Source organism: Magnolia sinica, chromosome 19, assembly GCF_029962835.1.
Source record: "Magnolia sinica isolate HGM2019 chromosome 19, MsV1, whole genome shotgun sequence".
NCBI classification, from domain to species: domain Eukaryota; kingdom Viridiplantae; phylum Streptophyta; class Magnoliopsida; order Magnoliales; family Magnoliaceae; genus Magnolia; species Magnolia sinica.
The window spans coordinates 60092036-60117446 of NC_080591.1; the positions used below are offsets into that span (position 1 = coordinate 60092036).

General features: G+C 38.8%; 1 long non-coding RNA gene across 2 annotated transcripts; it reads right to left on the minus strand.

The window, feature by feature from the left end:
- Positions 1-12051: 12051 nt before the first annotated feature.
- Positions 12052-17431, minus strand: LOC131234782 (uncharacterized). 2 transcript variants are annotated; one of them, XR_009165776.1, is made up of 5 exons: positions 17356-17431; positions 16856-17002; positions 13470-13562; positions 13284-13383; positions 12052-12143 (listed from the first exon to the last, which is right to left on the minus strand). It is a non-coding gene; the product is annotated as an uncharacterized LOC131234782 (long non-coding RNA). The 2 variants fall into 2 exon arrangements; XR_009165775.1 differs by lacking the exon at positions 16856-17002.
- Between the last annotated feature and the right edge of the window lie 7980 nt (positions 17432-25411).

Genomic DNA, 25411 nt, shown 5'->3' on the forward strand with positions numbered 1-25411 from the left:
AACCCACACAAACTTCTAAGGAATTTGAGGTAGTACTTGGGTCTTTGCACGAAATTTTCTGGGTCATTACACCTTCCTTGGATTCTATGCTGGAGCAAGGGATTTCGTGTGCCCAGTGGTTGGTGCTATGTGGGGCTCACCATGATGTATGTATTTTATCTATGCCGTCCATCCATTTTGAAATATAAATTTAGGGCTTGATCACAAAATTGAGGTAGATATAAATCTCAGGTGGACCACACCATGGGAAAATATTAGTGATTGAATTACACCATTAAAAATCTCCTAAAGCCAACTGTAATGGTTATTTGACATCTAATCCGTTGATTAGGTAATAAAGACTTGGACGAAGGGAAAACATATTTATCAGCTTGATCCAAAACTTTTGTGGCTCTCAAAAGGTTTTTAATGGTGGGCGTTCAATCAACACTATGCGGTCCACTTGAGATTTGGATCGAACTCATTTTTGGGCTCATATCATAAAATGTTTCCCCTTGACCGATAGCCCTCCTCTGCCTCGGTGTTGAGGCCTTTTCCTTTTTCTTTTTTTTTTGTTCTTGTGCAGTGTCCCCAGTGGGCCCTCTTTGCTCTTTTCCGTTTCTCAGTTGTGGTTACACGATAGGTGTGGTCCCTGTTCACTCCCCAAGTATAGGGTTGTGATGTAGTAATAAACTCGGTGAGACCGAGGTCGAATCCCAAGGGACTGATACTTGAGAAATAGAACTAGCCTAAGATGAAATCTAAATCCAATGAATTTGAGGGAATAATGGTGAAATATTAATATAAAACTTGAGAGAAATCAGATATAAGAAACTAGGGATTCAGAGGATCCACTTGTAGAGATCAGGGAGATCTTTATACCTGCTTCAAAAATCATGGAACTTAAACTGAACTTCCTCTGATATAATTTTCAAAGAGATGAAAGGTATATGAACTAGAATGGATTCCATCACCAAACCATGCCCAGGAGACAAAGTCAACAACAGATGATTATGAAGGTTAGGAAGGATCGCCATCCAACCATGCCCAAGAGAGATGGTGAACAACAGGCTTCCCGACGTCATAATCAAATTAAGGAAAAGAAATACTCAAAGCCATTGCATACCCATTGTAATTCAAAACAAAAGGCACAAGCAACATCTCTCCCATCGGACTACAAGCTTCACCTCTTAGCCCTACCAATATGCTAATATTCAAAATAACCCAAAGAAGACGAAGAAAAGACAAATAATAACCATGTCCGGACCACGCCTTGCTCATGTGCAGCCACCCATCTCCCTCTTTCCAACCGAGGTCCAGCCCCTTCCCTTCTGTCGTTCCAATAACGTGCCCCTTCCCTTCTATCTCTCCCTCTTTCTTATAGGCAATGCAGGGATTTATGCAGCACAGCTCGGAGGGAAATCGTGCGTAAGGCGTACGCACGACTTGCGTTTGGATGAATGATCGGGACGCTAACCGTAAATCCTAGATTGGGCATCATCTGGATGGTTTGATCACCAATCCGGAAGGGCGGCCCACAATCCTTCTCTCCCACAGCGCTGGTGGGGCCCCACACTCCTCTTCTGTTTTGGAAAAACCAGGTGGGAATCACTATCCGTTCATCGTGCATTTAACGGTTAGGATTCGCAACATCTTACATGGTCGAACCTTGGTGAGCCTCACCTATGCTGGACGGTTTGATACTTTGGAAGAGGAGTGGGCCCCACTAAGAGAGATACGTGTACGTGCACTACCGTATGGGTCCCACAGAGATGTGTTTGTGAGAAATCTACTCGTTCATCCATTCGTCCCACCAAGACGGTTTATGGGCTGATTTCCGTTGGGCCAGTGATAAATCCATTTATGAAGTTTGAAGCCCAACGCCGTGATCTAGCATTCTAGACCAATTTCGGGCCACTTGAGTTTCCGGCACGTAAATTCGTTGATCTTGGTCTCTGGGGTCCTTTCCATGCTTTGGTGAATTGAGGGTTAAATGGTAAGCTCAAGTAAATACACCGTAAAACTAAGGTATTAAACAGATTAAATTCTCAAGTGACCCTCAACGATCCCCTCCCTTTTTGACCCACCGACGATAGATGATTCACATGTCATTACGTACGAACCTTCCTATCAATCGTTGGATAAGGTAGACGGTCGAGATGAAGGTGCTCTTAGCGCAAGCTTAAAAAAGCGAGTTTCCTTCTCTCACACTCCTCTTCATCCACTCTCGGAGGGATGCGGCGAAAGCCTTTTCACATAAAATTCTTTTGTTGGAATGGTAGGTGGGTCCCACCAAGATTTAGTGATAAAACTTCCTGGGGCTACCAAAATTTTGGATCAAGCTGAAATTTGCTTTTTTTTTCCCCATCATCTAGGTTTATATGACTTAATCTACAGGTTGGATGTTAAATAAATATCACGGTGTACCCTAAAAAATGTTTAACGGTGAGAATCATTATCACTGCTGCTTCCTGTGGTGTGGTCCACTTGAGATTTGGATCTGCCTTAGTTTTGGGATAATGCCCTGAAATGATAAGGAAAAATGGATGGACGGGGTAGATTCTCAAAAACATCATGGTGGGTCCCACCTAGATTTCCAACTAACTTTGCAAATTGCTTGCGTTATTAGGGGCGGATTTGATTTCCTGTGAAAACCTTTTGCAGGAAGTTCCTGTGCAAGGATGCTGGGTGGGGCCCACCACCATGTTTTTGGGAAATATACTCCGTTCATCTGTTTGTCGAGCTCATTTTAGGAAAATCGACCAAAAACTAGGTGGATCCAAAACTAAAGTGGGCCACATGAGAGGGAAAATTAGGGAAAGAAATACCTACCGTTGAAACCTTCCTAGACTCCACCTTGATGTTTATATGCCATCAAAACTGTTTATAAGGTCATTAACATAGGGATGAAGTGAAAATACAAAAAATTTATCCTGAAAAAAAGCTTTTATGGTCATAAAAATGTTTCAATGGTTCTCACTGAATCCCTACTTTTTCCTCTTGTGTGGCCCAGCCGAGTCTTAGATCCACCTCATTTTTTGTCACTTGTCCTAAAATTAGCTTGCAAAACAGATGAACGGAATATATTTTCCAAAAACATGGTGGTGGGCCCCACCCAGCATCCTTACCCCAGTGACTTCTTGCCAAAGGCTTTCACAGGAAATCCACGTCATGGCAAAGGTTGAGTAGCTGACGCGGATTGGCTACTCGCAGAGGTTGAGTAGCCAGAGTCGCTATTGGAGTGACGTCACCAAGTTCTGTAGGCCACACCATGATATATGTTTTGTATCTACACCACCCATCCATTTGGAGAGATCGTATTAGGGCATGATCTAAAGAATGAGTCAGATCCAAAGATCTGGTGGACCCCACCACAGAAAATATTGAGGAGAGTGACACCCACCATTAAAAAGTTCTATGGGCCATAAAAGTTCTTGATCAAGCTAATATTTGTGTTTTCCCTTCTTTCATGTCTGCGTTAACACATGAACAGATTGGATCTCAAATAAAAATTATGGTGGACCTTTTGAAGGTTTCAACGGTGGGTGTCACTCTCACCACTATTTTCTATTGTGGGGTCCACCCCAGCCTTGGATCTACCTCGTTCTTTGGACCATATCCTAAAATGATCTCTCCAAATGTATGAACAGTGGGGATATAACACATACATCATGTGGGGCACACATAACTTGGTGACATCACTTCAGTAGCGACTCTGGCTACTCAACCTCTATCAGTATCCAATCTGCGTAAGCTACTCAACCTCTGTCGGGGACACGAATTTCCTGTAAAAGCCTTCCTACATTGGGAACCTAGGTGGGGCCCACTGTCATATTTTTGAGAAATCCTATCCGTCCATCCGTTTTTTGAGTTCATTTTAAGAAATGAGGCAAAAAATGAACTGTATCCAATTCTCAAGTGGGCCGAAAACATGATAATTGAATGTACACAGTTGAAATATTCGTGGGGCCAAAAAAGTTTTGAATCATGCTATTATTTGTGTTTTCAGTTCATCCCAGTACAAATGACGTCATTAACGGTATGGATGGCATGTAAACATCACTTTCGAACTTAGGGAGGTTTCAGCGGTAGAAATTTCCCTAATTACCTTTTCCTTTAGTGCGGCCCACTTGAGTCTTTTATCCTGATAAATTTTGATATTATCCCTTAAAATGATCTCAAAAATTGGATGACGGAGAGGATTTCTCACAAATATGACAGTGGGCCCACTTGAGTTCCTAGCGCAAGAACTTCCTGCCAAAGGCTTTCACAAGAAATCTGCATCCCTCTTTTGTTGTCCAGTCTGCATCCCCTAATGATGCACACAATTTGCAAAGTTCGTTCGAAATCTAAGTTGGGCCCACCATGATGTTTTTGAGAAATCTACCTCGTCCATCCATTTTTCCTTATCATTTCAGGGCATTATCCCAAAACTAAGGCAAATCCAAATCTCAAGACCACACCACAGGAAGCAGCGGTGATAATGATTCTCACCGTTAAATATTTTTTAGGGCACACTGTGATATTTATTTGACATCCAACCTGTAGATTAAGTCATATAGACCTGGATGATGGAAAAAAAGCAAATATCAGCTTGATCCAAAATTTTGGTAGCCCCAGGAAGTTTTTAATGGTGAGAGTTCAATCAACACTGTGTGGCCCACTTGAGAATTTGATCTACCTCAGTTTTGGGTTCATTCCATAAATTTTTTTTTAAAAATGTATGGACGACGTGGATTTGTCACTAACATCTTGGTGGGACCCACCTAGCATTTCAGCAGAAGAATTTTATGTGAAAAGGCTTCCGTCGTATTCTTCGGAGAGTGGATGAAAAGACGTGCTAGAGAAGGAAACTTGCTTTTTTAAGCTCGCCCTAAGAGCGCCTTCACCCCGACCATCTACGTTATCGGACGGTTGATAGGAAGGTTCGCACATAATGACGTGCGAACCGGTGCATAGCTGAGCGTTCCTCTCTCTCTCTCTATATTAATGTATATTATATTATATTTAAAATTTTAAAAAATTAAAACATAAACCCTATCATACCCGTCCATCCCCTCTCATACCATTTCCCTTCCTTACCTAACCCGCCGCGCTCGAGCTTCTCTCTCTCTCTCTCTCTCTCTCTCTTCTTTCTCTCTCTCGCCCGTTCTTGACTCAGCATCTACCCGACTTGTCTCAGCCATATGGCCTACACTCACCTGAGCACTCCTCTCTCTCTCTCTCTCAATATCAATAACAAAGTACCATCTATAGTTTTATCTAATATTATATATGTGTGTGTGTGTGTATTATTAATTAAATATTTGATTTGGGGGTTGGGTCAGTTGGGTCGGGTTGCTTGGTTAAGTCAGGTGCGGGTTGGGTCAAGTTGGGAGCAAGCTCGACTCGACTCAAGGTAAGCTCGCCTCGACTTGATTCATTAGCTCGCCTTTAGCTTGACTCGAAAGTTTTGGCAAACAAGTCAAGCTTCGATAGTAAGCTCGAGGCCGAGCTCGAGCTCGAGAAGGGTATGGACAAGCCAAGCCAAGCTTGGCCCACCTCAACTCGACTTGGCTCGTTGTACAGCCCTACTCCTGACCATGTTCTTATTTATGAAGATAATGAAGGAGATCGAATGCTTGTCGGTGATGTGTCATGGGAGTATGTCTATTACATTTAATTTTACCTTTCTATTGTGACATTGTGTGCTTTCCTCTGCATCTCGATCATATTTAAAATAAAAATGCAACTCATTCGTACATGTGTGACAGTGTGAGTCAGGATGATCATTAAATGACTGAAATTCTAACTCCCCATTCTTGTAAGATGTTTGGCAACACCGTGAAAAGGTTGTATATCATCAGTGGCTCTAGGGAACCACTTCTTGATTTCCCTTTTATTAAAGCTTACTACAAGTGAAGTTACATTAGCAAATCTTGAGAAAATTATATTTTAGCTGTTTGTTTATTTTTAGATGGAAATCTGTGTGTGGACTGATCAGATTTTAAGCTTAAAAAGAGAATATAATCTACCCATTCTAAAGGTTGGAAAAATCTATTAAGATCCTCCAATGATTTGGATTGAAAATTTCTTCTGGATCAAGAGTCCAGATATAATCTCCATCACTTGTGTATGCATGTTTAGGAATCTCAGGGGAACCTCTCCAGCAAACGAGTAGGACCTCTGGTCGTCACCATACCCCTCATTCTCCACCAAGGGAGAAACGAGCGAACATTGAAGTAATTCAACTTCAAGTAGACTTATTGCCCTACTTCCCAGTCCCAAATTTAGCTAGGGAGAAAGATGTTCAAATGCCCCTGTCCCACCAGCTACTTTGCAGATCTCAGGGGCACCCAGAGTCCGTCATTCAGAGGTATGCTCCCATCAGCAGGATGGATATATAACAGGACCAATGCACCACCCTGGCAATCGCGTCTGACCCCATGTGAAGTTGTACATATGACTGCTTTAACCACATCAACAAATTCTACCAGCGGAACACACCCAATAGAAGAAGAGATAGAAGAAGGGATAGCAGGGCCCTAAACTTCGGTTGTCTATCTGATGGATAGTTTCTTGGTGTGGAATGTCCAAGGGGTGGGAAATGCTCCCACCATTAGGTCCCTTAAACAGCGGATTAAAAAATACAAGCCTTCCATAGTCGCTTGTTAGAGCCGATGCTTCCTGATAGTAAAAGGGTGAAAACTAGCTTGAAGTTGGGTTTCCATACTTCCCTTTCTAACGCGGAAGTAGGTGGAAGAGTCTGGGTCCTTTTCTCCTCCCACCTCAACGTGACGTTGAAGGCTTTCTCCCAACAAATGATTTCCATTTCTCTCCTTAGTCAAGATATTCAGAAAAATCCACTCTTATCATTTGTGTATGCGAAATGTGACTTTTAACGTAGAAGAGATATGTGGAAGGATATGGAGGATTTAGCTTCTTCCAACAGCGACCCTTGGTTCGTCAGTTAGGGACTTTAACGTGATCACTTCCCATTCAGAAAGGATTAGAGGCAACAATCTGTCCAACCAGAGCACTAATGAATTTCTGGAAGCCATCAATCGATCGGGGCTGATTGATGCTGGTTTCAGTGGCGGTGCATTTACATGGTGCAACAACCAAGCAGGGACAAGTAGAAAAATGGGCTAGGATGGACAGAACCCTCGTCTCTGGTAGTTAGTTACAGTGCTTCCCTTTATTCCAGTTCTAACATGTGTGCAGGTGCTCAAGTGAGCATGCCTCTCCCCACACACACACACACACACAAAAGCCGCACCCTTTCCGTTTCCAGAGGATGTGGACCCTTCATGAGGATTTCCAATCCATCATAAAGGCTTCCTGGACCTTTACCCATGCAGCAACCCAATGACTTCGCTTTTGGCTAAAATGAAGAACACCAAAGCAGCGCTGAAACATTGGAACCAAGAGGGTATTTTAAAATATTTTCACCAATATTCAGCAAGTTGAGGAATCCATCAAACACCTTAAAGATATGTCCAACAATAGCCCTGACAATCTGCTCATTCAAAGGCTCATAGAAGAGAAGGAAAAATTAATTTAGTTAGAAAATATGGAGGAAGTTTTCTAAAAGCAGAAATCACGCAATAAGTGGTTAGAGGAGGGGGATAAGAACACCAAGTTCTTTCATGCATCGGCAAACGAGTGATTTAGGAGATCCTTTATCAATCAGATCACACTGCCAAACGGATCCAAGTCCAATAATCAAGCAGAAATGAAATATGAGATTGTCAACTTTTTCACGAACCATTACAAGGTAGCCCCAGTCCAATCTATTCGTGATTTCCTCTCCCCCATTAACTCCTCTCTCTTAGCGACAGATAATGTGGGCCTCATGGTTGTCCCTACACTGGAGGAAGTCCACAGCGCTGTGTTTGGCTTGCCTACTGATGGGGCGCCTGCCCAGATGTTCTATCAGGTAGTTTTTTCCAAAGCTATTGGGATATCAGTTGGGGAAAATATTTTATAGGCAGTGATCTTCCTTTTCCAAGGAGGATGCATCCCTAGGGCCTTCTTTGCTTCCCTTCTTTGTCTTATCCCTAAATGTTCCCCTCCAAAAACTTTTAATGATTTTTGTCCAATTAGTTTATGTAATTGCATTTACAAAGTGTTTTCTAAGATCATTGTAGCTAGGTTAAACTATTTACTGCCTAAGCTGGTTTCTAGAGAGAAATCGGTCTTCGTTAAAGGAAGATTCATTCTAGAGAACATAGCTTTGGCTCAAGAACTTTTTTGAGACTTGAATAAGAAAGTGAGAGGGAGCAATATAGTTTTGAAAATACATCTCGAAAAAGCTTATGCCGGAGTTAATTGGAGCTTTCTGAAAGATATTCTCAATAAATTCGGTTTCAGGTAAGGTTAGATTACCATGGTCGAGAAATGCTGGGACGGGGTGACATTCTCAGTCCTTTTCAATGGCGAGGCCAGTAGGTTTTTCAAGTCCGAAAGAGGACTCTGCCAGGGAGATCCCCTCTCTCCAAGCCTGTTCATCCTAGTTATGAAGGCATTGAGTAGAGGAATCTCATCGCTTCTGATCAGTGGGGAGCTTGGCCCTTTCAAGATAGCTAGAGGGAGTCTCCCTATCTCACACCTCCTCTTTGCTGATGACACAATCATATTCACAAACAGCAGCAGAAAATCCCTATCAACTCTCATGTCTATCCTCAGCAAGTTCTATGAAACTTTAGGCCTGAAAATCAACAACCAGAATAGCAGGCTGCTTCTTCCAAACAACACGCTAGAAGGGCGCAACAGGGCTATAGAAAGATTGATTAGTTTCTCAAGGGGGCCTCCTCCTTTCATCTATCTTGGAGTCTCATTGGGCAGAGGTAGAGTCTCCAGGGCTCTCTTCCAACCAATGATTGACAAAATTGCAGGGAGAGTGGAAGGATGGCAGGACCATTTTTTGAGTATGGTAGGTATACCAGAAAATAGGGTAAAGGCTATGGATAAAAGCCGTAGCTAAATACATATGACTACGGTTTTACTCCATAGTACGACCATAGTCGTAGGTGCTATACAATAGGACTTAGTTACGGATTTAATCCGTAGCCATATATTACAATATAATCCGTACCAACTATTCTTGTAGCCAAAAGTACCTACAACTATGAATAGTATTTGTGTTAAAAGTGGTGCTGGATCCGTAGCAAAATGGCATATTTGATAACAGTTACGGTTGTCAGATTACCAGCTATGGTTAATATCAGTAGATATTTCCTACATTAAATTTTTTTTTTATAATCATTCATTCATTACCACCTGCATAATCATTCATTCATTCATTCAATTACAATCATTCATTCAACAACGAATCAATTACAGTCCATTCAATCAATTACAATTACAATTACAATTACAATTACAACATCAATAGTGATACCACGCTCCCACTTTACCACCTGCATAATCATTCATTCATTCAATTACAATCATTCATTCAATAATGAATTAATTACAGTCCTTCATTAAATCAATTACAATTACAATTACAATTATTACTATTACAATTACAATATCAATAGTGATAAATTACAATATCAATAGTGATACAACGCTCCTGCTTAGCCTTGAGCTTATCAAGAACCCATGCAAACTTGAATGGCCTCTTTTTCATCTCAGCAGCTTCCTTCTCAAACCTCTCAATTACATGCTTATCAATTCCACCAAGCTTATAGATAAGATGCCCAGTTGTGGTCAACTTGCTAGAGTCGACATGACCAATGACGACAATGTTAATGTGAACCTTCTCCTTTCCCATGATGGCTTACAAAACTGTAATGCCCTGAAATTCGGGGGTCGAGTATAACTCAGCTCCCGAGTTCCAAAACATCACTTATGCAACATATTTAATGATGGATGTATGTTGTCTGTATTAGCGACATAAAACATGGAATAGATTAAGCCAAAACACAGATATAATTCAGGGATAAGTGAATAAAGCAAGCAAAAAACTTATAGAAATATATGTGTACAAGTGTGAATCCTTGAAGTACATATACAAACCAGGTCGTAATGTAAGTGTGGCTATCAAAATTACAAGTATCAAGTTACATCATTTAATTCCCAAAAATAATTCCAAAATCCCACAAGAACATCGTATAGCCTCAAAAACATAACATCGCAAGAGAGGCAACATCATCGATCAATCTTGAAGTTGCATCAACATCCGCAACATCGAACCTAAGAAAGTGAGTGATCAACGTGGGAACAATAAGCATGGTTAACATGTTATCGGTTAACCACAGCAAGAATATAAAGCGAACAATAACAATTAAACAAATCCTAAGTACTCCAAGGATGTATGCAAAATGATGCGTGCCCACATCTTACGTTACGCATGACATCGCCTCAAAGTGCGCCACATCTACAAAGCACATGCAAATGTGGTGCATGAATATGATTACCAAGTTGTTATTAGTCCTTTTCATATAGTAGGATTGGGAAGCTAAAGTACCTCCTCATATCACCATCCAAACAATGATCCATTCTAAGGTCGTCAATCCTAGGCATCTCATAGCAAAGGGCTCGTCACCAATCAATGCACGCCTTTCATACCTTCGCTACTACACTAAGGCTCGTCACCTCAATGCGGTATCCAGGCATGCTCGAGGTCACTACCAAGGGCTCATGTAGGCCGATAAGACGAATATAGTGTCCCATACCACCATAATCACCTCACGAGTTTAGTTGCTCTCTGGTCACCCGGTGTATCGACCACGGTGTCCCATACGTCCGGCTCATGAGTCTTAGCGGATCAAGTACCATGGTTAATAGGATTTCATGGTAAGTTCGGTACCCTAGATTCAAAAAAGCTTCCATACATGGTGAACATACATCGATAATCGGGTTAAAAAACACGAGCGCACGTATAACACCCTCACCCCTTTGCGCCGACAACACTTTCGGGTTCCTCTAATCACGTCCTTTGTGGCGAAAGCAATCTAAGCCCGATTTCATGGACTATTCATAGTCCCAAACACATTACACTACAATGTCCCAAACACATTACACTACAAAAGATATTCATATCAAAACACCAAAACTAGAATCAAAATCAATTCAACTTAACATGAATTAAAGCCGAAAATAACTTGCAAGAAGGAAATAGCACACTAAGAGTTGATCGCTTCTCAACACCCATTGGTTAAAATTTTTAAATCATTCGTGCACAATACTATAGACCATATTTGGACAATTCCTTTTACCAAGTTGTCAAAATACATCTAGCATACATACACGTCAATGATAAACACAAGTGCATATTTTATATGGTGCACCTAGCCGCATGTGGACATCAGTTCAATCCAATCATCACTGGCATTGAAAGCATTGAAAGCATTGAAAACAATAACCCTTAAGCCAGAAAAGAACACCGAATTGATTTTAGACGAGTTGTCTTCGTCAACGGCGATTGAATACCCTAAAGCAAGAATAGAAATGAGATACAACAACACCAAGAATGACTTTTGGGAAATGGCCTATCCAAGAAGGTGGTTATTCTAATAGATGGCTCTGATGGTTCAACTCAAGAAGGACAATGAAGGCCTTATATAGAAAAGAACACTCATGTGATACTATCTTAAGAAGCTGCCCCAGCATGGGTATTTCTTGTTATCTGGATAGCTGGAAGCTGCTATTGACAACACTTGGAATTTATCACCAAACAAACCTCATACTACAGTTTAATTACTGAACTTCTGTTATGCTACAATAACTGATGATCTCGAACCATCGATTATTTAATAAATTTCCAACCGCTTTGATTTATTCCGGATGATTGCTGGTGACCGCAATGACCGCACAGCCTGATCATCGTATTTTCACGCGCGGTCCAGGTCCGAAGATTCACAAGCAATCGAGTATAGCGCTAATTACCCCAAAAACAACTACTTAGGGAAAGATAAGCACAAAATTTCCAGGGTCATTACAAAAACAGAGAGCCAATAAATTGTAATCACAAAACAATGACAATTACAAGAGTATTCTACAAAAGTCATATAGGAACCGGCCTCTTTTCTAAAAATATAAAAATTACAAAAGAGGAAGAAAGCAAGAGATGGACCCCACCAGATAATTATAGCCCCTGCTCTCTTGGATTTTCTGCTGCTCCTCATCATTGTCATAATCTTTTGGATTCAAGTGCCAATATAACACCCCCAATTCTGTATATATAAAAAAAAACATATAACACCCTCACCCTTTATATTGTTAATTTGGTCATGCTAAGATTTTTGTGTCTATATAATATAGCAGCCAGAAATGATTTAGTGCTCTTAGACCATCGTAAGTTATGGTGCACCTAGCCGCATGTGGACATCAGTTCAATCCAATCATTTTATCTGAACTGTACTTTAGGTGCAACATGCATTTCATGGGCTACTTTCTAAAAATACATGAAGTAGACAAATCTAAGCATCTGAATGATGGTCAATAGAATGGATGGTCAAGATCACTTATGGAAATGTGGGTCCAATGATCTGAACCATCTATTTGCTTTGATTTATTATGATTGCTTATGGTTTCAAAGATTTCATTTCTATCAGACCACCCTAAGCATCACATGACTCCCATCCATAGCTTGGGAAATGGATGGTTATATAAAATAGGCTAAATTACTGATGAATCAGATAACCCGATTAGTGCAACTTTTTCTTGGTAGCCGATGAAACCTGTGATGCACCCAATGGACAGCCCAGACCAATTAACCCATCCAATGGCTCCCATAAAACTAGGAGCACGATAATTGTAGTGCTCTAAGAGCTGTGGACTATTTCTCTATATGGGCACTCGAGTGGTACCTTGATTTGGTTCCAGGTAGATGTGGGTCCCATGTGATGCATGCATAAAACCGAACATCCATCATATTCAACACATGTTACCTCTAGGGCCTTCAAATCAGGCTGATCCATGAATTAGTTGGAAGTTTGAGAACGGTCAGTTATGAATTTTTGGCCATTATTCTGGCAGTTGGAGAATGGTGAGCTCCTAAAATACTACTCTCAGTTTTCGTCCTAATTCTTAGCTATCTCGAGTTATATAAGCCGAAAAACTATTTTACAAAATTTACGCCGCGTAATTAGCAGACCAGCACAAAGATTGGAATTCATCTTTTCAATAAATTAATTAATACAGACTCATATAGAAAAAACTATTTTACAAAATCTTTTTTGAGATAACATATCTTTGATTGATGAAACAGCCAAAGAACAACTGTGAGATCCAAATCGATGGGAAGCACACCATCAATAAATTGAAGCAAGAAATTTTTTAAAATTGAAACAAGAGTCTTAAATCTCATATACCTGTTTCTGAAAGCATAGGACATATGAAATTCCTTGAGTCGATTTCATCAATTCCTCATTAAATGGAACAAAATTGGGCTTTCCCTGTGTAGTACCAAAACTGGAAGAAACAAATACTTTTCCTTAGTTCGCTGATCATATGTTCAAAGCAAGTACAGGAAGCAAAAGCATATTTAGAAACAAGACCTTATTGATATGGTCAAAATCACAAAGTAGAATGGCCACTGCTGCCAGCAGAGTAGAAGCCACTACCAGTAGAGCAACCATACACCCTGCGATCTGAAAATTCAAAAATCATAAAGAATTCGCATTTGCAAATTATTAAAAATAAAAAACCAATCACTAATAATAAATACACAATCCCAACAAATCAAAAACCTAAATTGTGAAATGGTAGTTTGATTGTTGAGTTCTCAAGGCCTATTGGAATAATGGATTCCAATTGCAAAAGTTGTAGTGTATCTCCACCAGAAATCCCACAGTTTTTACTGTTGGGACTGGATGATATGATACTTGTATTCATTCAATCCTTTGGTCATTTACAAACGTCGGATGGAATTTGCATGGAACAAGTGCAATTCCATACCACCTAATCCCATGTCCCAAACAGGCCCTAATGGGGCCCACTTCTGATTCCTAGAGTTCCCACAGTTTGATGCTCAACTCTATGAATGAGTCTTCTTCATCTTTCTGTATTCAAATATGCATTAACAGCCTTATCCCATCTATCGAGGACACATTACTACATCAAAATTTCAATGGTTCTGCATGTATGACAACAACATATGCTTGAATCTGAAAAATGCAGTTAATGAAAAATGTGATTGTTGCAAAGTTTCAAAACTACATGTGTGAAACCAAAACTATGGAAGAATTGTTTCGGTGTGTGAAAGAACCATTTTTCATGACAACAGAACATCCAATTTAACACTCAATGATGGGGAACTTGGTTTCTAGATGTGGGGCCAATGGATGGTCTATCCAAGCCATTGGTCTGACAACCCCCATCATGGATGGTGTGATATTTAGCTTATTGATTAGCGGAAATATCAAAGTATGCAAATCGCAAACAACTCACCCTAGGGTCCACCAGGTAAAATGCAAAAGGGATTAAGAGAAAACCTAAGATTTATTATTAATTTCACCAATATTTTTTATATATAAATAAAAATTTTTTAAAAAAAAGAGAGAAAAATTTGGGATTTACAAGAAATTTTCTTGCAAGAATCCACTTTTCATTTAAAAAAAATAAAATTTTTTCTTTATTTAGGGATTATTTTTCTTGATATAAAAAAGGAAACATATTTTAGAATTACTTCTCAATTTTTTAGTGTGACTGCGTTTTCTGTTGATGAAAAATACAAACGAAGGAAATATATTTTTACACTAGATATTTTCTAATTTGTTTTTTCTTTTTTGTTTTTGTTGGTGAAAGAATTGAAACAAAGTAGAAGCATTGTTTTTGTTGGTGAAAATTTGAAATAAAGGAAAAACATGTTAAAACTGTTTTTTTTTTTTAAAAAAATTTAATTTAATTTAATTTTAATTTTTTGTTAGCAGAACTAATATTTTAAACAGAAACAAATTCTTGAAAAAGTTTCTGTTGGGATTTTTAAGGAAGAATTACTCCTAAATTTGGATTTTATCAAATAATACCTCTACAATTGGAAATTACCAAACAGTGCTTTTGGAGGTGTCAAATTATCAAATGCCTAAGGCCTAATGTGAACTGACACAGCTGATGGTCCAAGTAGATTTCACATACACATCACAGTGAGGCTCACCATGATGTATGTCAAACATTTGAGCCAGACATGGCAGAATTGAGATTTCTCAAAACTAGTCATATCTAAACTTAAATGAACCATGCCCCCTGCAACAGTGTCAGATCATGTCTAAAATCACTTAAATTGTGGTAGGGTACAACGGTGTCAGATCATGTCTAAAATCACATAAATATCAACTTAAATGAACCATGCCCCCTGTAAGTTTTGGAATTTCATGATAATATGTTTGCCCCTTTATCAAAGGGTCCCACACAATTGATAGGGTAAGTCACAGATACTGTTGATATTTATGCTTGAGACGCTTCTAATGATAAATTGGATTTCTACAACACATCATGATAGCGGGGCCATAGAGGTCGACTCAACCATAACTTACATCAGTGTTGATTGTATTGGATCAAAACTCACATGCACAGACACATACGAGATCTTTTATTTTAGTTTTATTATTATAAGGTATTCACCCAAGTATGACAATATGAACCTCTAATTGTAAATAATAAAAACAATAGAGAGAGAGAGAGAGAGAGAGAGAGAGAGAGAGAGAGAGAGAGAGAGAGAGAGAGAGAGAGAGAGAGAGAGAGAGATCAATAGCCAATTGAAACCAAAATCTGATAAAAGAATGCCAACATAAATCAATAAGAGATGCATAAAACAAGCAACACCCTGCCTCCTTCCCTCATGACCAAAACATAGTGCTGTCAGTGAGCACCCAGATTTGTGGATACCCAAAGTATCAAACCTGATTGAATCTATCTGGATAAATAACCCAATTAGTTGTGTGATCTTCACCGTGGCATGTTACCACAAGTTGTGATACCATTGCCTGTATTTGATTAGATTTTTAGATTATATTTTTATTTCAAAACCATACAAAAGGCATGTTTCTAGTAACTAACAGGATCCAGATCTGAGCCTACAAGACAAGCCATACCCAATTCTAGATACAAAGCCATTCTAATACTCATTAATGCCCAAAACTAGACAAGAAAGGACCAATGGGATACTGACTCCATCAAATTCAGATTTGGTACCTCATATTCCATTAGTTGGGTCCAAGTAACCTAACCCCAACCCAACCGGTTGACAAACCTACAAAGCATGCAATTACACCAAAATCCTGTATAAATATAACAATATCAACATCGAAATACAACTTTACAATGAGTCTTAATGAAAACACAGAAGAAAAAAAAAACCTCTTGAGTACATCTATTAGGAAAAAAAAACATAGCAACACCCACCACCCAGAGAAATTTACTACTAGACACACACACACAGAGAGAGAGAGAGAGAGAGAGAGAGAGAGAGAGAGAGAGAGAGAGAGAGAGAGAGAGAGAGAGAGATTTGCTACCAATGCTTGCCCAATTAGCTTGCCCATTGACCCATGATGTGATGATCCAAACCATACATCTAGAAGGTCCCATAATATATGGCCACCCACCATGAGAGAAATCTAACTGATTTGACATCTTTAGGTTCACATAACATATTGTTTCAAGGTTCTTTTAGATAAGTAAGACTTTTTATGTATGGACCATCTTCAGTTGGAACTTCTGGATGAACAATTTGAATCATCACATGGTGGATCAAAAGGGGAGAGAGCCTTGTTAGCAAACCTAAAATTATGTAAACATGATGTTCCATTGTAAATATGAGCTTCCAAAACTCAGTGTCATCCACACACCAGTTATGCCACTTTTCTAAAAAAATAAAAAAGAAAAAATGGAAAGATTGCAAACAAAATAACTATTGATTCACATTCAACATATGCTTCTCACCTACCTAATAAGTAGATTGGCCTGATTTTTGGTTCAACCACCAGCTTTCTTGCTCAGTATCCCACAAGTGTACCTACCACATTGACATGTTTGCTACCAGGATCCCTATTCATTTGCATGAGTCCCACTCCCATTCCACAATGAAATGATACTGTTTGCCAAACACATCAGTTAACCATAAAAGGCAATCCAGGAACCATACAATGCATCTACCAAAAAATTGAGGTAGTTGACAATGCTAAGTCAGAATTTGCAGGGCATGTATAGGTTTTCAGTTTGCATAATTTACTATAGAATTACAGGATTTGGGAATTGTAAGATAAAACTTATTAGGGCACACTTCTCCACTTTGTTCTCTCTCCTTTTTTTTTTTCTTTTTTCTTTTTTATTCAGACTTAAAGCCAGATCAAATAAGTAGAAGCAGAAGTGGATACGAGAAGAAGTGAATTTAAATTCTTATATAAAACAAAAGAGTTAAATTCAAGAAATTTGTACATGATATACCTCAATTGCAGACACAGATGTCTTGCACTTTGCAATCTCAAAGAGATTTGTATCAGTTTTCAGTCTGAAACTCACCTGCAAGACATAGACAATATTAAAACTTCGATTTATGGTCTCCGAGTACATGATTTAAAGGAGAACAACTAAAAAAGAAAATAAGTTGAAGTCTTAATATTGATTAATAGGGAATTTCAATCTAAAATATTTTTGGGCTTTCTCCATCCATGGTGGGACTCGATGAGCATTTGAATCACAATTGAGAAAGTAATGCGGACAGTTTCGAGTTTGATCAGGTCATGATTTGAAAAAAAGGCATTAAAATGAGTTAAAGTACCAAAGCTCGTATGGCTGCTGGAATGCCGACTGTGAGACCCAGACAGTGGTTGTTTTCCTATCTTTCGTTCTTCCAAACTCCAAGAGAGTGGCACAGTGATTCTCCGTTGGCTGCCCATCTGGGAATTCTACTTCCACTTCGTGATGTAAAAGCACCATGTCCTGTGCCATGAAGCGCGATCAATCACTTGAAGCTCAGGACACCATAAAACGGATGGTATATTCTTTCAAAGTGAGTAAAGAAAAGGGGGATGTCTAGAAATACAATGTGTCACCCTCCATTCACCTAAAACTACAAACAGAAATACATACACACATACACACAGACAAACATACATGCATATACAGAAAAAAAAATCATCATCGAACATTATGCACCAAAAGCCAGTGTACAAGTCTCCCACCAATTGTGGATGGAGGGACGGAGGTGTGCACCCACTCTTCAGGAATACTGCACCAAAGTCAGGCTAGGGGCATTGAGCCCTAGCTCAATGGTAGTGATTTTTGTCACAACCTTGAGTGTCTCAGGTTCATATATGTTGACGTACTCATATGTATAATATACATGCATGCATACATATACTTAATATGCATGAATGCATAAAAATCCTCATCTATTGTCCAAGAAAGAGATTGTTTCAAAGTACTTTCACGAGGAGCTGAAATTCAAAAGTGCAGTGTAGAATTTAAATTGATTTACCTGTTCCAAACTGGAGTAGGCTAGTCTCTCTTCCATGCATAAATAGGCAACGTCAAATGCACTCTGGCAGGCTGCAGGGATTTCTTCATGCTCGTGAAGTCCCAAAAACCTATTCCATTAAAGAAGAATGGTTTATTGACTAAAATTTCAGATGGCTGGCATTGTTCTAGTTCTAAAAGCTTTAACTCAATTTATTGAAAGGAGGAGGAAAGAAAAGTATGTAACCCATGTCAAAACTGATGGAATCAATGTTTTGAAAAATCAAATCAAATAGGTAGAACCACAAATTTGTTTTAAGTATTTTTGAAAGATTAATAAAATATAAAGACTAGATCTTTCTTTCTTTGATAGGTAAGCTGGGCTTGACCTCGAGACCTCAATGTTGAATTGCAGTTTGTCTACCATTGAGCAAAAAAAAAAAAAAAAAAAAGAAGAAGGAGAAATCAATAATATTCCACAATTCCATAATTAACAATAGCCAATTTATAACAATCTATGGCAGTGTGATTAGTAATGAGCCATATGGAGCATCTTAACTGATTATAAGAAAGAAGTTAGTCTTAGTATGTTACTGACAACCCCACTACATCACCCTTCATTTCTTATTAGATATTAAGCTATTAATAATCACAAAACCATATGCTAGTCCATTAGTGATGCAATTGTATGATTCATATATGGTATTTATGAAGAGAAGCTGTGCAATCACCATCCTTGGCTGAACATATGCATAGTAACCATGGGTCCTTGGTTTGTATAGGGTCCTTATCCGAACTGTTGATTTGATGGGCCCGACAGTGGATGGACTGTCCCAAAATCAATAGATGAGACATCCTGACCTTACAGTTGGTGACCTGAATTAGACAGGAAAGGAAATACAGCAACAGTATACAGTCTACAGTCTAAAAAATAAACAAAGACTGCATTTTGGGGGCATGTCCTATCCATATTGCCCATTTGATCAATAGAAAATTCTCACACGTGTGGGGCTCATCAGACAGGTAGGGATTCATATTTACTGTCCTCTCCATCTTCACATTCTTCTACATCTAGCAAATTTTCAAGGTCCTAAACAAATTCTTCATGAATGTTTTTGGATCCTCTTGTGTTTCCATATCCCTGTTAATTGTTCTTCCAATCTATCCCATCGCGACAAAGTCAAAGACAGGAACAAGGTATGCACTTTTTGTCAAGCTTTTCAATGAACAGTTGCTGGCTATTTTAACCTAAGGTATACATTAATGTGATTTTCCCCACATCAAATTTTCAGAAACAAGAAACAAAAGAAAAATCAGCAAAGAAGAAACAAAAGGCAAAATTGTGAAATCGTAACTATTTCTGGGCTTTGATGATTCTAAAAATTTGATTAATGATGCTAACCCCTAAATGCCAGCTATTCGACATAAAATCCATATGGTAAAAGACTAATCTAATACAAATCCAGTGAAAATAATGAGGGAACTGCAATTCAAAAGCAAATGTGATTTAAAACCTAATTCATCAATACGAATGCTGGGGAAGTTGCAATTCGATTCAATGGCACATCTAAACGCAACAAAATCCTTTAAGGGCTTGTGAAAAAGAAAAAATTGTGTTGGGAATATTGGTGTGTATGAACGGAAAGAACCCACTCCACAGATTTCAGAAACAGAGAGAGAGAGAGAGAGTAGCCTTTCTTCTTCTTTTTCTCCTTCTTCTTCTTCTCCTTATTGCGGCAAAAGGGGGTTTTGAAAATGCTAGCGAGAGAGAGAGAGAGAGAGAGAGAGAGAGAGAGAGAGAGAGAGAGAGAGAGAGAGAGGGGAATGGGGCTAAGAGACAGAGAAAGGGTGAGGGAGAGCGGGAGAACGAGAGAGGGCGAGGGAAAGGGAGAGGTTGTGTGTGAGAGAGAGAGGGTGAGGGAGCCTCAGAATCAAGAGAGGGCAATGTAAAGGGCGGACACAAATGGTACGTGGGATCTGGGAGGTCTGCGCACGGGAGAAGGGCGGACGCAATGGATTTCGTTTCGGGGGAGGGCGCGTGACGGACAATACTCTAAGAGCGTCTGCTTTCAGGACCGTGGGGCCCACCGTGATGTATGTTATTTATCTACTCCATCCATTAATTTTAAAGTATCATTTTAAGTATTAATGTAAAAAATGAGTCAGATAGAAGCTGTAAGCAAACTACACAACATATGAACAATAGAAATTTAGTTTTTATTATTTTTTATGGTGTGGTGGATTTAGACCTTCAATCAATATAATTTTTGGGCTTATCCACTGAAATTATATATCTGAATTGATGAGTGGCTTAGATCAAACACATATATTCCGATGGGCCCCATGGAACCCCTTAAGCACCATTAATCTCTAATAATGTTATGGTGAGGATGTAGGTTGGATTAATTAGATTTTAGGTATGAATTAAATATTGTAGTAAAATAGCTACAAATTTAATTCGTAGCCAAAAGCTTTCAACGTCCATAGCCTTTACTTAATTTTTTGGTATTGAGTTCTGATAAAATATGTCCTCAATAGAATCTCAATTCACACTATAGCAACAGTAGAGTTGTCAAAAGTTTGCATTGATGCCATGGAAAAGAAATTTGCTGATTTCCTATGGGGTTGAGCTGAAGGTAAGAAGAAGTATCACTGGATAAGTTGGAAAAAGATCACGACCCCAAGAGACAAAGGCGGGATAGGGATCCCTCCTCTCAGACTCGTCATGAAGGCCATGCGTATGAAGATGGCATGGTCGGCCCTTTATGCTAATTAGAAAATCCTTTAGAGTGATTTCATGAGAGAAAAATATGGAATCCCCTCCTCTGCTACCTCAAACCTCCACACCCATTCTTCCGAATCTAAATGCTGGAAAGAGGTGAAAAAACACTTTGGCTCTGTTGGTAACAACTCGCGACTTCTTCTACGAGAGGGCAACAATAATTTCTGGGATGCAAATTGGACTGGTCTTGGCCCTCTTCTCAGATGGGCCACAGGGGAAATCCTAATAGATCAATGCTATTAGTCTGTCAATAGTTTCCTGGGTCCCAATGGGCTGAGTCAGCGAGGCAATGGTCATCCATTCTCCCAGCTTTCGTCCTTCAACAAGTGCGCGCTAAAGGGATTAAAACAACATTCAACGAAGATTATCCCATCTGGACCAAAAATCATCGGCGTGTTTCTCCACCAAATATGCAGGGGAAATCCTCCATCTCGTGGGTTCAAGATGATCCTGGGTGAAGTGGGTTTGGTTCAATAAAACCCTGCCCAAACTTGCAATGCTAGTTTGGAGAGTGTTATCCGAGGCAATCCCGGTGGGCACTAACATGAAGAGAAAAGGGGGGATCCTAGTTTCTTGCTGCCTTTGTTGCCACGATGACAATGTCTAGGGTGTCCCAATTGTGGGCAGTGGCAACAGAGAGTTCCAGTCATGGAATTCTTAGGGTTCTAACACCCTCCATTATAATTTGGGAAATCTAGAACTCGAGAAATAACAGAAGGTTCGACAATTCCCCTATTATGGTCGCCCAATCGATTCGCAGGGCCAAGCATTGGTTCATGGGCATAACCTCATCCTTCCCTTTGCCGCATTCCTTTGATCGCTCCAGCAGTGAGGTGATCAGCGAGATCAATATCCGAGCATCCCTTGTTAGAGACCACTCTTTCTCAATTGTGAAGTGGAAGAGTCCTATGAAAGGATGTGTTAAAATAAATGTCAACGATTCTTCGCAAGGGAATCCGGGGTTATCCGAAAGTGGAGGAGTTTGTATGGACAATAAGGGTAATTTCCTTTTTGCATATACAAGAATCTACGAAGTTGGGTCCAACTTCTAAGCAGAAACTAGGGCGGTCATCGATGGGTTGGACCTTTGCATGGCCCATGGGTGTCTTACGGTGGAGGTGGAGACCGATTCTTCGACGATCGTGGACCTTTTCTCAAAATCGATCGCCACCCTGTGTATGGCCTTTTATTGGAAAATGTGTTTTGAGGATTTTAAGAACTTGGCCTCCATATCAATTGTTCACAACCCCAAAGAGGCGAATAGGGTAGCGGATGGTCTCGCTCGAGTAGGTAGCGCTAACCAGCAAAACAGGGAGTTTTTAGAGCCATTTGTTCTTCCCCCAGTCTCTAGAGGGGACCTTGTCCTGGACAACAGGCTTAAGAGCTGTGAGAGTCAGCCTCATTTAGAACACCTCCTTTTAGTCTGTTAGGAGTTTTCTGTTTTGCTAATTTTTCGCTTCATGAGATTTTCAAAGCAATAGGCCCCTTCCCACCCCTTTTTGTAAGTAGAGGGTGGCCCGAAGGGTTTTCTGTATTTTATGATGTACATTTCCCTCATCTAATATATATTTTCCATTTTTTTTAATGTAAAAGGACACTTCTCCTATTTGTTAATAAAAATTCTGAGCATGTCACAGTGAGACATTTCTATGCATAATAAAAGTTGAAACCTGAATTTGGGGACTGTTAAATGGATTCCAATTTTGTTTTCTTTATTGTCCTAATAAATCTTTGTGGTAGGTGAGTTTTAGGGATGCACTCCTGCTGAATTTTGGGGTAACTTGTATGGAATGCCAGTCCTAATAAAAACATGACTAATCTAAAACACTTGATGTATATTCCATATCACTTATTATCCAAATAAAGTGTTATTTCTAATCCTGTGAAATTCCTACTCAAATTCATCTTTTATTGCAAACTTCTCTAGAAAGTAGAAATCAACTATTGTTTCTAGATTTTAATGCATTGATGATCTAAAAAAATATGTTCTTTTTTATGGGATATGATTGTAGGATGCGCATTTCCAATATATTAGCTATAAGTTGTAGCTATCTTTGTGTTATCTACTAAAAAAAATTAAGTAAAATTGATTGCTATGTTCTGTTGTGGATTTCCATCATTTCTTCTGCTGCATAATGAAACTTAGTTGATGTGCCTACACTGGCTCTTATGTTTGATAATGAAAATCAGGTATTTGTTTAGGGCCTGATAAAAGATGCACAAATATCAGTGTAAAAATAAAAATCCATCGTTCCAATAAAACAACTTAAGGAATTTCAGATGTTCATTTTCCTTACCATGTAATATTATCTTGGTTTGGGTATCTAATAAATGCATGTTCCTACTCATATTCCACAGTAATTTTCCTTCTTTTTTCCTAGAAGGCAGGGATTGTTGTGCCTTCAGAGAACTGTGATTCTATCTCAAAGAAGTCAATTCAGCAGAAGTTCTTATTGGCATGCTTTGGTTGACCCATGTTGTTGCATTATTTTACAGATTGTATTTGTTCTTTTCAATAACAGTGATTATGTATTAGGGTTGAGATTGACAATGACTGAAAGACAATAGATATATGTCACACAGAACACACCCCCAGATAGTACATTTCGTATCACATTTCCAACGATAGTACCAAATACCTTAAACAAGTTAATTTACCTTGTATAAAACTAAATTTTACTAAATGAGGAAAAACAAAAGAACTTGAATTTACTACAATGTAAGATAAGAAACCACATAGAAATATATGACATGACAAAATTAACAAATGAAAATGGATATCCTACTATAATGAAGCCAAAAAAGCTCTAACAAGGTTCACTGGCGAAATTAACAAATGAAATTGGCCACACTACAATATTGAAGCCAAAAAAGCTCTAACACGGTTCACTTTAACTTGAATTGCAACCATAATATCATATAAGTCTAGAAGAAGGAACAATGAGTCTAGAAGAATAGAAGCCAATATACATACAAAATTGGGCCATTTTCATACAGCCATAAGTGTCAAAGGTGATTGCTTCATGAGATTTTCAGGCACTAGGATATTTGAAGTCCATAGTAACTTGTGTAGCTGCCATTGATGAGATTCCCTTCAAATTGAGCTATTCTTTTCTTTGTTGGGCATCATGTGATTGGGGCGTTGCCCAAAAAATAAGAAAGCAATAAAAAATGAATATGGCAGTTATCCTTTCATGGGTTGGGAATGGATGGTTAACTTAAAGTTTAGTCAAAACAGTTAGCAATGATCATCGACATTTAAGGGGTTAACTCATGATCAAATGATCAACTGGCTCTGTAACACTCCAAACTTTTTAATACCTGAGTATTGAAAGTTCTCGAGTGTTACCATAAAATTTAACTTAGTATGTACATGTGTACTATACCGATTTAGCTAATCTTAACCTTACATCTATTCTCCAACATGAATTTGACCATTGTGAATGATTTTCACCCATAAATCAAGCCATCTAACTGTTGATTTTAAGACAAGATCATCGTATGTCCAAGTATTTCACTTGTCCATTATAACCAATCGTTCAATTAACTATCCACCGATAGGTAAATATATTTGACCGTCCACTTTGAGTTTGGACCACCCGATCATAGTAAATTAACTACTTGATATCTACATCTGCTCGTACACATATCAAATTGAGATTCTAATTCATTCACCTTGTTCATCACCTATGATTATACTTAACCCATCATTAGAACTACAATATGAGAAACTTACACATGTGAATAAGTCACTTGAATGTAGTGGTATACATGTTCTACCTCTTGATCACTTCAAAAACCCACTTTATGTCCATCCGTTTATGAAACTGACCATACAACCACCTACATATATGTTTTGAGTGCTAACCATAAAGTTTTTCTATTTTTAACATGTCATTTAACCATCTATTATGTTGGTTGATATATGTACGTTCCCTTAGTTAATTTAGTGTATAATTCTTTATTCATAATGATTTAAACATAAGTTCTTTTGTAAGAATTACTTACAAACATGCCTATAACCATGTAGAACCATTACATTTCCAAAAACTCTCATATCAGCAATAATTACGAAAATGTCATTAACTTAGACCCTTGAATTCTAGATCACATGGTTCCCATGATCCGTTTGATGTGAAATTTTATAGCATGCCTATTTATCATAAATTAACTATATATATCAAATTTTAGCTATTAGATCATTGTAAAAGTGATCCAATTGACAAATCAGCCCCTTAACCGTTGATTTTGGTGTCTATCAAG